Source organism: Canis aureus, chromosome 31 (genome assembly GCF_053574225.1).
Source record: "Canis aureus isolate CA01 chromosome 31, VMU_Caureus_v.1.0, whole genome shotgun sequence".
Classification (NCBI taxonomy): Eukaryota; Metazoa; Chordata; class Mammalia; order Carnivora; family Canidae; genus Canis; species Canis aureus.
The window spans coordinates 40,748,086-40,763,293 of record NC_135641.1 but is presented as its reverse complement, the minus strand read 5'-3'; the positions used below and the strand labels follow the sequence as shown (position 1 = coordinate 40,763,293).

The following is a 15,208-nucleotide window of genomic DNA, read 5'->3' as shown; positions in this document are numbered from 1 at the left end:
AGGTATATGTTTAGTTCTATAAGAAACTGCCAGAACTGTTTCTAAAATGGTTGTATCATTTTATATGCGGACCAATAAGTATATGAGAATTCTGATTGTCCTATATTCTTGCCAGCGTCTGATTTTGTCCACTCTGGTGCTTATGTATGTAGCGATATCTTACTGTGCTTTTTATTTAAATTTCTTTGATAAATATTAACATTAGGCATCTTTTCATGTGCTTACTAATCTTCCTCTGTGAAATGTCCCATCAAATCTTTTGCTCTCTTTTTATTGAACTATAGTCCTTCGTCGGATATATGATTTATATTTATTTTCTTCCAGGCTGTGATTTACCTATTTGTTTTCTTAATGGCATCTTTTTTTTTTCCTTAAAGATTTTATTTACTTATTTGAGAGAGAGAATGAGGGAGAAAGAGAGCGTGAGTGGGGGGAGGAGCAGAGGGAGAGGGAGAAGCAGATTCCCTACTAAGCAGGGACTATGATGCAAGGCTCGGTCTTGGGACTCCGGGATCATGACCTGAGTCAAAGGCAGATGCTCAACCCACTGAGACACCGAGGTGCTTTTCGGTGAACAGAAATTTTTAACTTTGATGAAGTCTAATTTTTTGTTTATTGCTTTCTGTGTCATTTCTGAAAGCTTTACAGTTTTAACATTTACATTTAGGGTTATGATCCATCTGAAATTAATTTTTAAAAAATATTTATTTACTTGACAGAGAGATACAGAACCATAGAGCACCAGTGGGGGGAATGGCAGAGGGAGAGAGAGAGAGTAGCAGACTCCCTGCTGAGAGGGAGCCCCACGCGGGGCTTGATCCCAGGAACCTGGGATTGTGACCTGAGCTGAAGACAGATGCTTAACTGACTGAGCCGCCCAGGTGCCCCTGAAATTAAGTTTTGTGTATAAGATTGGGGGTTGAGATTTATTAATTTATTTTTTGTCACACAGGAATTTAGTTATTTTAGCATCAGTTACAGATCATTTCTTTATTGGATTTTTTTGTTGATTTGTGAAAATTGAAATGCCCATGTAAGTGTGGGTCTGTTCTTGAGCTCTCGGTTCTATCCTGTTGCTCTGTTGATTCCATGTCAGTATTACACTGTCTTGATTACTATAGACTTACTAGTCAAAATCTTAAAGTCAGATAGAATAAACCCTCCAACTTTGGTCTTATTTTTTATAATTGCTTTGGCTCTTCTAGGCCATTTGCATTTCTAGACACAATTTAGCACCAGCTTGTCAATTTCTACAGAAAAGTCCAGAGAGATGTTTGTGATTAGGATTGTTAGATCAGATCATTTTGTGGAGAACTGACATCTGAACAGTATTTAGTTTTTAATCTATGAACATGGTATATCCACTTATTTAGGTCATCAATTTCTCTCAGCAATGTCTTGTAGTCACATTCTCATTTGAACTCACTCCATGTGGGTTCTTGTGACCAGGTCCCCTAGAACCACTCGTCCCATCACCAATGTCCTCTGTTGGTGTGTCTAATGGCAAGTTCAGTCTTCCTGTTTATTTCTCAGCTGCCTTTGATGTAACTGATCACTGTAGAGTTGAAGCATTTTGTTCACCTGGCTTCTGAATCATCATGTTTTTCCATGCTTTCTCATCGGCTCTCTTTTGGCCTCCTTTGCTGTATTCTTCTCTTCTTCCTAACATTTAGATGTTAGAGGGCCTCGAGCCTCAGTCCTTAGCCTTCTGTGCTTTATCCATTCTCAGTCACATGGTATAAATATGTTATTTAAGGCCAATTTTATAACTCCGTTCAGAATCCCAGACTTCTATATCCAAACCCCAGACGACTATATCCAATATTCTACTGATCCTCATTTGGGTATCTAAAAGATGATATTAGGGACACGTGGGTAGGCTCAGTCAGTTAAGCATCTGACTCTTGATTTCAGCTCAGGTCATGATCTTGGTTGGGGTCATGAGATAGAGCCCCATGTCAGGCTCCATGCTTAGTGCAGAGTCTGCTTGCGAATCTCTTTCTCCCTCTCTTTCTCTCCCTCCCTCCACTTGTGTGCTCTCTCTATAAATAAAATAAATAAAATCTTAAAAAAAAACCCTAAAAAACGAAGTATATCACACTTAATCCATGCAAAATGGAGCTCTTGATTTGCCTCTAAAACATTCTACTCCTCCTTACTCTCCACCACCCACAGTAGTCCCAGCTCAGTAACTGGACTTTTCTCTCTGTTGCTTTATATGTCATAGTTAGAGTGTTCCTTGACACCTCTTTTTCTTTTACATCCCATACAGAGGATGGACAGCTCACATCAGAAAATCCTCTTGGGTCTGTCTTCACACCAAGGCACCAACATCTCCCACCTGGCTTACTGCAAGATTCTCCTAAGTAATCTGCTTTCTCTTAGTCTATTCGTTAGCCCCACAACTGGAATAATGGTTTAAAATGTCACAGCATTTCACTCCCCTCATTAAAACCTTTCAAGGCTTTTCCATTATATTTTGGCAGAAAAAAACTGCAGTTGTTTACATAGCTTTATGATCAAACTTCCCTGTTTACTGACTTAATTCTCTTCTGTTGCTCTTTCTTTTACAGCCTCTGACTGCATTGACCTTTCTGTTATTTTCGAGCACTCCAAGCTTGTTTTGACCTCAGGGCTGTTTGTTTCTTCTGCCTGGAACCTTTTCTCCAGGTAATTACAGCTTACCTTACTCCATTCAGGTCTCTGCCTAAGTGTCATCTCCCCAGGGAGGCTTTTTCTGACTACCCTACCTAAGGAATGTGTGCCTACCTGTGATCACTCTACAGTCCCTAACTCTGCTTTGGTTTTCTTCTTAGTACCTACCATTATCTGGTTTGATATTTATTTGTTGATAGCTTACCTGTCCTAATAGAATACAAGTTCCCCAAGGATGGGGCATTTCTGCTTGGAATCATTAAATGCTGTTAGCAATGCCTCTCACATAACAGGTGCTCAAAAAATATATGTAGACTGGATACCTGTGGGCAAGTTCACCTTGCTGGCCCCATTTTCTTCATTTGAGAAATGGGGAAAATAATGGTATGTACCTCACAGGGCAGATGTGAATGTCAAAGAAAATATTGGGAGTAGTAAGATAGTGTGGTGATAGTGTTGGCTGTCATTTTGTTGTTATTATAATTGCTACTTAGTAATATAAATGATTTAGGTCTCATAATCAACAAATAGATATGAATGCTATGTAAGGTAAAATTAATTTTGCTGGTGTATGCTTTCTACAATGGTTGATTTTAGAGGTGTAACCTATGATCTGCAGTTATTGATAATTTAGTTGGGGGAAACAGGTATAACTACATGAAAAGCTAAATGCGATAGGATACTTAACCAATCCAGACCGCAACAGAAATATCAGGCATGATTAATTGTCTAATGCACTTGCTGCTGATTATTCTAGGTGTGATACATAAAAACATTTTTTTTTCTTCTAAATCCAGGTGATCTGAGAAGGTTTTGTGGAGGCTGTAGGTTTGGGTTGCCCCAGGGAAATCTGGGGAGGATTTTAGTCTATTACTGGTTGTAAAGGGAAGGGCATCACAGGTCCAGGTCCAGTAATGACACAACCCGAAGTGGGGTGGTAGAGGGTGGGGAGAGGAAGAAACTAAGGGGGGGGTGTGTGAAGAATTGAATAAACCTTTGTGACTGGTGAAAGAAGTATAAGGAGGAAGCTGTTTGAGAGCAATGTAAAGGAAACGGGGTAGGCACAAAAGCAAATGGCTTCAGGCCACAGGAACCGCCAGGGCACCAGATCCTTCCAGTTAGGTAGATTGGGCAAGCAAGGCAGGAAGTGCTTCTGGGTGGTTAGGAAAGAAGGGAACATATCACAAGCTTGTTGCAGGCAGGTTCGGTGCCCTACTCACCCTGCCCCTCTCTCCCTGGGCTGGTGGCCGGCGGGTTACCCTACAGCACATTCAGGGGGTGGCTGTGCTGGGCCCGTGCGTCCACAGAGAGGCAGCAGCAGGAGGGCTCCATTCTTCTGTGCCCAGGATCTAGAAACCAATTTTGAACTTCTGTTCTTGCCCACAAGAATTCCCACTCTTAGTTTTTAGGTGATGCGAGTAGGAGACAAGTGACCCATTTTTACTGTGGCTCCTTATTAAAGAAAGAAAGAATAGGGAACTTGGAAATTAAAGGCCCATTAATAAACATACTAATTTATGTTTTAACGGGCATGCTAAGAAATACCCAACTTGTTTTTCAGAAGACCGTATTATGTCAGTCGTATAAAGCCACATTGTAGAGAGGAAAAGAGTGCATTGTATGAGAAGGCGCCACGTAATCTGTGAATTGATCCGGTTATAAAAAAAATAAATAAAGATAGGTTATTTTGTTGGCTATGAGATAAAACCTGCTTTAATGATACCATTTGGTGTAAATTTGCGGTGACCTAAAAGGCTGTCTGTAACCTACACCTTAAGTTTCTTCTTTTTACCAACTTACAAAATGTTGTTACCTTTTGGGGGTTAGAGTAGGTTTTAGAGCTGTCTGTAGCAGTTGAGGAAGTGACCCTGTAAAAGCAGCAAAGTAAATAAAATATAGATATGAGCCGTGACAGATGTTGCAGAATGGAGAGTGGAGGTGAGGACAATAAGCGATGTTGTCACGAAGGCAGTGCTGGCGACACGTGTCACGGATTAAATAATAACGCCCGTTGGCGGGCACAGTGGGGGGAGGACAGAGAGGGCGTTGTTTCAGCTCGTCTATCTCATCTCAGACTAATTGCTTAAGTACAGGCTTCTGTGCTGGCCATAGCCAAAGGAGAATTAGATAGTCGAAATACTGTAAATTTTGTGACCCACTCTGGATGGCCAATGAGAACTAAATAAAAGAGCTTTGAGCCTAGAATCCAAAGCATTGTTAGCCTCGCCTGCAGATGGTAACCCGGAGGGAGGCAGCATCCTCTGGCCAGGCTCTGCGCTCACCGTGCCTGCCTCCCCAGATCGGGTTCTAGCTGATGTGACAAAAGGCATAGACTTCACGTGCTCCTCTGCGCTCCTGACAAAGCCCCACAGAGGGGGATGGCAGGTGCCACGTCCTCTCACCTGCACCACTCCCTGCCCCCCCCCCCCCCCCCAGGAGTGGGGTCTTCCTGGGTTGTGGCCTCTCTGAAGTGTAACGCAGTTGGGGTTGACTTTTCCTCCTCTGGGCCTTTGTGATGAGCTAATGAGCTGATACACGTGAAAGCACTTTGCTGACACAAATGAAGGGATGAAGTATTTTTATATACTATTTTTAGGATGTGTAGTCGGTGGAGGAAAGAACACACAAGTCAGAGCGCCTGGGTTTGAACCCTGGGTCGTTTCACTAGGTTCCCCCCTTTTCTGAATTCCTTTTAAAAATATCTTTCTGTGGGTTTTTCTTTTCCTCCTTTAATCAGATAGATGTTCTTTTTTAAAATATTTTTTAAAGATTTTATTTATTTATTAATGAGAGACAGAGAGAGAGAGAGAGAGAGAGAGAGAGACAGGGAGAGGGAGAAGCAGGCTCCATGCAGGAAGCCTGACGTGGGACTCGATCCCAGGTCTCCAGGATCATGCCCTGGGCCGAAGGCAGGCGCTAAACCACTGAGCCACCCAGGGATCCCCAGATGTTCTTTTTCTTTTTTTTTTTTTTTAAGATTTATTTATTGATTTTTGGCGAGAGAGAGAGAGAGAGAGAGAGAGAAAGCATGCACGTGTGTAAAGAGAGAGAGAAACCCCACTGCAGTGGGACTTGATCTCATGACTCTAAGATCATGACCCGAGCTGAAATCAAGAGTCAGATGTTTAACCAAATGAGCCAGTGAGGGGCCCCTAGATGTTCTTTATTTTTGTGGGATGCCATTGACAATAGTGAAATCAAGGAATCCCTTTTCAGAATAATGTTTAATGCCTAAACTAAAATGCATAAAATTAGAATGCATAGGATTAGGAAGGAAACCATTTATACTGATCTACAGTTATCCGTATACCAAAAAATATGTAATATTTTAATATATATACTTTATTAATGCGTTGCCTATCAAGAACTAGTGGCAGGTCTAGTAACTACTATAATTTTGAAGCAGTGACGGGTGGAAATGATACTTTGTGACAATTGTAATGTGATATGAAGATATCTTTGACTTCACAGGTCACAGGTATGGCTCCTTTTACTTGGATGGTTGCCTACATTCATAATGGAAGGGAATGCTCAATTTCAGTTAGAGGTTAATAAAAATTAAAACAAAAGTGTCCCCCCACCCGCATCCTGACTTCTGTTTGAGATCCTCAGGAACCCCTTGCCTTAAAACTTCACCCTGGGGGCTCCTGGGCAGCTCAGTTGGTTGAGCTTCCAAATCTTGATTTCGGCTCAGGTCGTGATCTCAGGGTCCTGGCCTCCAGCCCCGTGTAGGGCTCTACGTGGGGAGCCTGCTTCAGGATTTTTCTCTCCCTTTGCCCGTCCCCCTGCTCGCTCATTCTCTCTCTCTCTCTCTCTCTCTCTCTCTCTCTTGTAAATAAAATCTTAAAAGAAACCAAAGTCCAGCTCCTGGGCCTGTCTCTGCCAGCCCTCTGCCTGCCAGGGGCCTCCTCCTCCCGTGTTCCCAGCAGGTGACCTCAACACCCCCCACCAGGCTCAGGCCGCAAACCTAGCTTCGGGAGAGCATCCCTGCTGCCTGCCTTGCTGCCCCAGCCCCTTGGTCTCGCTTGGGAAAATGTAAACTCTTGTAAATTTGCAAGTCCTGGTCTGCCCTTCCTGTGGCCTGGAGATGTCTTCTTAATTTCTACTCCGCAAGGCCTCGCGCCTACTCAGCTTTCCCCCATGCCCATCTGGTCCCTTTCTGGGTCAGACTCTCTTGGTGCCTCTCTGCCCCTGTCATTTGCCATCAGGGGACGCCTGCCTCCCTTGCAGGATTTTCTCCTGCTCCCTGTGGTCCCTCCAGTGGTCCGTCCCACGGCTCCCTCTTTGACCTGGAAGGCTGAGTGGGTGCCCTCGGCCTGGGGTCCCCCACCTGCCCTGGAGCCTTCTGGTCCCCTTCTGTGGCTGCCTTGCTCTAAGCCTTTCCCACTCTGAGGACTGTCTGCGGAGCAGTTCTCCTCTCCCATCTCCCCCTCCCTTGGGTCTGACCAGGGCCTGGCAGCCTTTCCCAAGTGCTGTGCACTCGGGAGGAACAGAGTTGTTAGAGTACGTAGTTAGGAGCCCTCACATCAGAGCCAGACTGCTTGGGTTCTGATCCCGGCTCCACCACTAGCTGATTGGCAAGCTGCTGATTCTGTGGGTGCTTCTGTTTTCTCGTCTGTGAAACTGGCATAGAAAGACAGGGCTGTGATCTAAGTGAGCTACTGCTTGTGAACCCGTTCAGAACCACGCCCACGCTTTAAGCTCTTATAGTAAGAGCCTAAGTATTAGCTGCTGTTATTATTATTAGTTTTAGCTTGAGTAGTGTGGCTTGGGCTTATCTAAAAGTCACATCCTGGGGCACCTGGGTGGCTCAGTGGTTGAGCATCTGCCTTTGGCTGAGGGTGTGATCCGGGGTCCTGGGATCGAGTCCCTCATCGGGCTCCCTGCATGGAGCCTGCTTCTCCCTCTGCCTCTCTCTGTGTCTCTCATGGATGGATGGATGGATGGATGGATGGATGGATGGATGAATAGATAAATAAGTAAAAGTCACATCCTACTATTATTTTTTCCTGGAGTTTGCTACTCTAGTGTGATTGGAAACCCAGTATTTAATTACTCTTCATCTCCACTGAAACCCAGTATTTTCTCATCCCCATTGCACATTGATTTTGGCAGAAATAATTTATATGAGACAAAAGGAAATACTTTTGACAGAGAGGCAGAAACAATCTTAGGGGTATGGCCTTTTCATAGAGCGAGGGGCACTGCCCCACCAGTACTGAGCTACTTGAGCTGGGGGTTTATCCATATTTCTTCCATTTCAGAGATTATGTTGACCTCGAGGGCATTTTTCTCATAGCTTTTTGGGTAAAGAAGAGATTAATATTACTTATCAGGATTTTTCTGGGAATGTGAATCATTGTATATGTTTGCAAACCAGATCACAAAAAAAGAGATGATTTTCAGTGCAATTAGTTTTTTTTTTTTACATGAGTGTTTTCATGTCCTCAAGAAATATTCTGCTCTTGTGCATGTGGGGCAAACTTTCCATGACCTTTACCACACATTTTATGTGGCATTAACGTGCTCTTATAATGGATCCTTTTCTGCTTTTTTCTCTTCCAGCCTGAGAGTTGCATTTCTGCTGAGGTTTAACTGTTCCAGCCTTTTCTCAGTTTTGCCACCAGGTGGGGTTCTGGCTCCTTTTTAAGGCAAGGGCCGCGTATCTCTTTTTTTTTTTTCTCTCTCTCTTTTTTTTTTCCTCTTTTTTTTTCTCTCTCTCTCTCTCTCTCTTTTTTTTTTTTTCTCACTGAGGTGATCGTCTTGACCGCCTCATTCTAAGGGGACCCCATGAGAAAACGTTGAGCCCTGACCTGGGAGTGGGTGGCGGAGGCAGGCAGGTGTGGCCTGCATGGAATTCCAGGGAATCTCCAGGTTTTTCATGCCCGATCTTGTTGAGCTCATGCTAATGACTTCAGTTTCACAGGTTTTGAGTAACTTGATTTTACCAGCGATACATGTAAATCTTGTTTGGCAGCAAGTGAATCAAGTTTTCCTTGAAACTTTGGTCCACTCTTTTGGCTTAGAAGAAACAATAGAGTTAGGTAATCTTGACTAATATGTTAAATAGGTCTTCTTTAAGTAAAGTAGAAATCGTAGAAGCAAGCCAGGACAATCAAAGCTGTCCTTAGAGTTGACAACTAGGGGCAAACTGTGTGTGTGGTACTGTGGACATGTTGTGCTGAAAAGCAGAGTATGGATTTTCATTAATTCTTGAGCAATGTGTTGGAATATTATGGACTGTTTTAAGATAAAAACGCCTTAAGGAGATTATCAATTGCACATTCCTAGAATGAGAGATAAAATTTAAATTTCTCAGTTTAAAACCATAGTCCTGTTCAGTTCCATTTTATTTTATTTATATATTTTTAAGGATTTTATTTATTTATTCATGAGAGACACAGAGAGAAAGAGAGACAGAGGGAGAAGCAGGCTCCATACAGGGAGCCCGACGCGGGACTCGATCCCTGGTCTCCAGGATCACGCCCTGGGCTGAAGGCGGCGCTAACCTGCTGAGCCACCTGGGTTGCCCTCAGTTCCATTTTAAGCTATAAAAAACCATAATACTGCCAAAAAAATCTTTGATCTTATCAATATAACTTTAGTGTAGATGGTGAAACTGATTTATGAGTGGTTTTTAGATTCACAGACACCAAGTGAGGATCATGTTAGGTTGATCCTCAGATGGAAGCTACCCTTGGGGTGAACCACAGTATAATGGATAGAAATATGGAATCACTGTACTATACATTTCTAACTAATGTAACATTGTGTGTTAGCTATACTGAAATTAAAAAAAAATAAAGTTAGAAGTTTCTATATTGTAAAAAATTTTTTTAGAAGTTTCTTTAGTACACCTTCTCTTGAACTTGATTTTTAGAAGTTACTGAGATGTTAGGCTTAATTAATCCTGTGCCTCCCCCAAATCTGAAAACAGTACGTGACTTTGATTCTCTCGGAAATAGTAACTTCAAGGGATCCCTGGGTGGCTCAGCGGTTTAGTATCGGCCTCTTTGGCCCAGGTCGTGATCCTGGAGTCCCAGGATTGAGTCCCACGTTGGGCTCCCTGCATGGAGCCTGCTTCTCCCTCTGCCTGTGTCTCTGCCTCTCTCTCTCTCTTTCTCTGTGTGTCTCTCATGAATAAATAAATAAAATCTTTGAAAAAAAAAAAAAGAAATAGTAACTTCATATGTCCCTCTTACGCACCGTGAAATTGCAGTGCTGTATCACCACCAGTTAGCCATTGGGACAACATTGTAAAATTCAAATTTCATGGCCCTAATGGGGTGGGGGGGGGGCAGACTGTATTCCTCCTATTTAAAAGGAATGAGTCACTTTACTACAGTATGTGAGGAGCGAGAAGGGAGTGGGGGTTCTCTTCGTGTGTGTGTGTGTGTGTGTGTGTGTGTGTGTGTGTTACGGTTCTCTTAGGCAGCAAATTCAAAAATGAGGCCTGAAGCCTTTGCTCAACTGTGTACGTGGGTTTTGGTTCTCACGGCCGCCCCGTGTCTATTTAACATATGGGGAGTGGTTTCAAGTTCATTACTAAAGCTTATAGGCTAAAGTGCTTTGTGGGCTTGGCTAGGGTTTAAGTGGCCAAGTTGGGAACAAACTGCCTTCCTCGTGCATGTGGATTCCTTCCTCCCCTCTGGGCTATCAGCTGCTTTGGAGATTAGGTTCCTAAGGAAGGATTCTCTCAGTAGAGCAGTATGAAGCGGCTGCTTTCACAGGGGCACCAGGTTAGTAAAGAACAGTGTGGACTTCGTGCTGCGTGTCAGACTTTCTTTCTCTGCTCACGGGCGTAGGGGAGCCAGCATAGCACATGAGCCGCGGCCGCGCTCTTGTAGAAAATAACGGGAGTCGCTTGATCCCGGGTCGGTCGGGGGTTAGGATCCTCCTTAGAGCACAGGCACGATCTGACAATATTAAATGCACGTGGAAGCTAGGAGGAAACGGCGTATGCTGGATTTGCAGTCTAGAGATTTATACTCGGTGGTGAGCATTTTCAGTTCCTTTTCCCCGGTTCCTGCCTTTGTGTCCTCCCGTTAAATCCTCTAGGCGTAACTGTGATTGTAGTACATGGGTGATTGTACTTTTTTTTTTCCCCATTTTTTCTATTTTATTTTATTTTATTTTTTTTGGAGCCTTAGGCAGCCGTGTGTTGCCGTCTAGCTAGTGGCTCTGTGCCTCATTCTCGGGCCCGACGCGCGGTTTTCCCTTGGGCCTACTTGTTGTAGTTACAATGAACCAGAATATCATTTTAATTTTTCTCTTTGAAGAGTCTGGCATTTTTCTAGAATGCCTCATAAAATACCCGCATAGCTATTGATGTGGGCGGAGTGTACAGGTGGCTCAAGCTGGACTGAATCCCTTTTTTTGTCACTGTTTGCATTCTGGGGTAGTTTCCTCGGAATCTGAGGTTACTTTTGGAGTAAATCTGATGAAAAATGGAGTGTGCCTTGTGAAACATAGCAGTATTGCTAATGGTCATAAAATGAAATTCAGCGAACGACATTAAGTACCAAGGGGCGTCTTCTTTAATTTCAGTAAAGACCCGGAGAGCAGTTTTATCTTTATTAGTTTGTCACCAAAGTAACCCAGCATGAAATTGGTCTGCAGGAGTAGTTAGGTTGGATGATGTTTTAAAGTTTGAGACCCTATGGACTATTCTTATTTTTATGTTAAGTGTGCTTTAGTTCGAGGTAATGTGCTTGTGTTTTTAAATAATACGAATCTGCTTCTGTTATTGCTATTTTATCCTGCCCTTTAAATTCCTCCCCTGCTGGGAAATATGGTGCATTAGAAAGGATCCATCCTTCCATGTTCTTCTCTGTTTAAAAAAATAAAATTGAGGGAAAAGAGGGATTAAAAAAAGGAACTTTCAAAGGGTCCTTGAGGTGACATGCTAAATTTTAAGGACCTCAGTTCCTAAGGATCACAGTTTCCATATCTGCTGAGGCTGGAGTTGTAAAGTGATGATTATGTGCCATTTCAAGATAATAAAATTAACTGTACTTTATACCCTGAGACACAGCGGTCCAGTTATATTGTTGCCCCTACCTCTGCAGATCTTTTTTTTTAAATAGCAAATCCACGAGGTCATTTTAGTTTAAAAAAAATAAAAAGGCCAAGCCTGCTCTAACTTGCTCAATATATGCTCCGACTGCATGTTTGTACTATTATGCTATTATGAATCATTAATGCTCTTAATTTAAAATTTAAAAGAAGACTTTTGTCAACGTGATTGTAGCTATCCAGTGATTAAAACAAAACAAAACAAAACAATAGTTAGGGACATTTTGCTCATTAATTATACTTGTGCTTAATTAGCATGGATAAAAGTCTTAAAAAGCCCACATAAAACTCATTTTGTCTGGGAGATCTGTTTCTGTGTTCCCAAGGCCTTCACAGCCTTTCATCTAGAGAGGAGAACCAAACAAAATACCAGTGAGGAGAAGCACAAATAAACAAATGTGGCAAAGTAGAGAATAAGAGGGCAAGCTCCCTAAAAGCCACATTTTAGGGTTTTCCCAAAGAATATTCATTACAATAGTTTACTTTGAACCTGGGGAGGGGAAAAAAGACCATATTGGTAAGGAGTTTGGAATCTGTAATTTGAGGATAAAGTAGCTAAGCAAATCTTATTCCTGACTCTAGGTTTGAAGAACACATGCCGTAATTCTTATTCTTATCTTGCCCGGCTGGTTTAGTTTTGTTATAGTTTTGTTACGTCTCTGCCTTTTGCCTGGAGTCAAGTAGAGACGAGTATTTTTCTCATTCCATACCATCTAATTTTAAGTGAGGCTTTGAGCTGGTTACTTTTTATCAAACATGCCTTCTTGCTCCTCTTCAGAGTACTCAGTGTCTCCTAAATCGCAGATGGCTTATGAGCCTAGCTGGTGATGCAGCAGCACGTGATTCTTACTTTGTTTTAAAATAATCCAGAGTTTCGAGGTTGGAGATGAATCCTTTGGCAAATGATGTCCATTTTGAATTGGCTCACACCCCAAATATCAGGAAAACTGACTGGCGGTGAAAGTCGGGCACTCCGAGGGAAGAAACAAATATGTAGAAGTCATTGTGATATTAGAGGTAGGTTTTTCAGGAGTGCCTGGGTGGCTCAGCCGGTGAAGTGCTTAAGTGTCTTGGGCTCAGGTTGTGATCTCGGGGTCCTGGAATCGAGTCCCACGTTGGACTGGACTCAGTTCCACGGACTGCTTCTCCTTTCCATCCGTGCTCATGCTCTCTCTCACTTTCACTCTATCAGATAAATAAATATATATTTTTAAAGTGGCTTTTTTGACTGCTGAACCTTGATCAGTCCATTGATGGCCCAAATCACTCTCCTTCCACCCTCTGGTCTGGATCTTCGCGGTGCCCTTCTGAAGGATTGTTGGCTCTTGGTCTGCAGTTTCGGGCCTTGGAGGATTTGCAGAAAGGCTCTGGTGAGCAGTGCCACCACTGCCTTTTTCACACCTCAGTCCTGGGTTGTGGCTTAGCCCTGCTCTCTGAAGGGGCTGGTGCGCAGGTGTCTTGTGCTCGTGTATCACAAAGTGTGTGTGTTGAGGGTGGGGGCCGGATTGTGCTGCCAGCCGTCCCAGACTGTGACTACTAACTTCCCAGACAGATTGCAAAGTCTGAGGACAGATTTTACTCCTGAGGCTGATCTGACCATGGACCTCTCCAGTTCCCCCTTTTATTCTGAAAAACCCGATTTACGTTTTATATTTTAGCATTTCTGGCAATAGTGGTTATGCTGGTCATAGCAGGAATAGGAGAGGTAGTGGTGGTAATAAAAACACAACAACAGCTACCACTAAAACCATTTCCTAAGGGCAGTTCCTGTTCTAAACCTCTCATGCACTCCTCACAACAACCCTAAGAGGCCAGTTGTCCTTATCCTCGTTTTACAATTGAGGAAACTGTCCCAGGAAGGTTATGCAATTGATCCAAGTCCTAGCAGGTAGCAGCAGTAACAGTGCTATGCCTCAGAGGAGTGCTCTGGTGGTGGTGGTGGTGGTGGTGGTGGTGGTGGTGGTGGTGGTTAGTATGAGAAGTGGATGTTCTTGGGAAATATAATCCAATAGTTCTTATTAATGAGAAACAACCATATAAACATAGACATCTGTGTTGCTCTTCATGATCAAAGATGTTTCTGTTGATCCATTGTCAACCAGTAAGGAATGTCCTTGGTGTTCTTTTTCTACTGGGTGGGAGGTGAGCTTGTTCTCTGCTTTCTCGCCTGTTCTGCTCATGACCAATGGTAAGGTATAGAATTTGCCCATGGTCACTGAATGAGACCAATGGTGACCTGTCCACATGAAGAATAAGCCAACAGCATTGGAAACTCTTTTGACTGTGTACTTAAGCTAGCCTTGGAGCTTTTGAGACTTTAATAGGCTAAAATAATAAAACCACTAAGGCTAGGAACTTGGATCTTCCAATTGTTTAGCTTTAATTTGGCCTGTATCAGTGTCCTCTTTATTCCTACCCAGTATGATTTCCTGCTGATAATCAAAGCTCTGGTTATTTTGTCAGTCCTGAGGGCTTTCTGAGGCTTAGTAGAAGGCCAAGAATAGAAGACCTATATTTCCTTTAAACATGTAAATGTGCATTTGAAAATGTTGGGCAAATAACTTAGTCCAGCTTTTGCTAAAACTTAAACATGTGACACTTAAGTTTGGAATCTTTAACAATGTTTAAAAACATAGCCCACAAATTAAGGAACTAAGCTTAAGGAGAAGAGAAGAAAAGGAAAGAAAAGAAATCAAACAGTAACAATTCTGCTCTTTGGATGGGGAGGCAGTTTCTCTTCCTAAAACCAATAGAAGAAATCACAAAAAGAATCGGGTAGGGTAATGGATTGGAGTTTTCCAAGTAGGAGTGTAAAAGCTCTAGGTATAAAGATACTCAGTTATTATCATAAAAGGTTAGAAATAATCAAAACGTAGTAGAAGAAAATTGCGTGATGAATCATTAGGCAACAATTTTGCGACTATATGAAAAAATTGTATTAGGAAGTGGTGATGATAGATCTTTAACTTAAAACACTCCACATCAAACTGTGCATCACATACTTGGCCATGTTTAAAATATACCTATTTCTGTGTGTGTTATGTTTAAGGAGAGTAGAAATGACAATCACCTTAAGGTAATGGGGTTTAGGAATTATTCTGAAGGTGGGAATTTCTAGAAGCTTATATTTTCTTTTCTCTGTATACTTTTCCACATACTAGTATTTTTAAACATGATTATATTTGGGGAAAAAGAACTATTATGGAGAGAAAAAAATGAGAATAAGATGTACCAAAGTTTAATTGTAGGTTCACATCACCTGTAATCTATTTAAGGTGGTGGCTTTAAGAATAATTTTAATTTTCCTCAAATAGCTTGCAAATCTAAGATTTCCTTTAAGAAGACATTATCATTTTTAGAAAAAAAATTTTTTTTACTTATTTATGATAGTCACACACACAGAGAGAGAGAGAGAGAGAGAGAGGCAGAGACACAGGCAGAGGGAGAAGCAGGCTACATGCACCGGGAGCCCGATGTG

At 42.4% G+C, this 15,208-nt stretch overlaps 1 protein-coding gene across 8 annotated transcripts in view; it reads left to right on the top strand.

Moving 5' to 3' along the window:
* The window catches only part of PLD1 (phospholipase D1), a 204,572-nt gene that overhangs the window by 30,649 nt on the left and 158,715 nt on the right, over positions 1–15,208 (top strand). Inside the window, exon 1 of one of the 8 annotated variants that reach the window (XM_077880344.1) lies at positions 2,574–2,670. The exons of 4 other annotated variants lie outside the window; for them this stretch is intronic. The gene's annotated coding sequence lies outside the window, so the exon portion shown is untranslated. Of the gene's footprint in view, positions 1–2,573; positions 2,671–10,236; positions 10,395–10,512; positions 10,651–15,208 lie in introns of those variants that run through there. 3 more of the 8 variants (XM_077880342.1, XM_077880340.1, XM_077880341.1) reach the window with 3 other exon arrangements.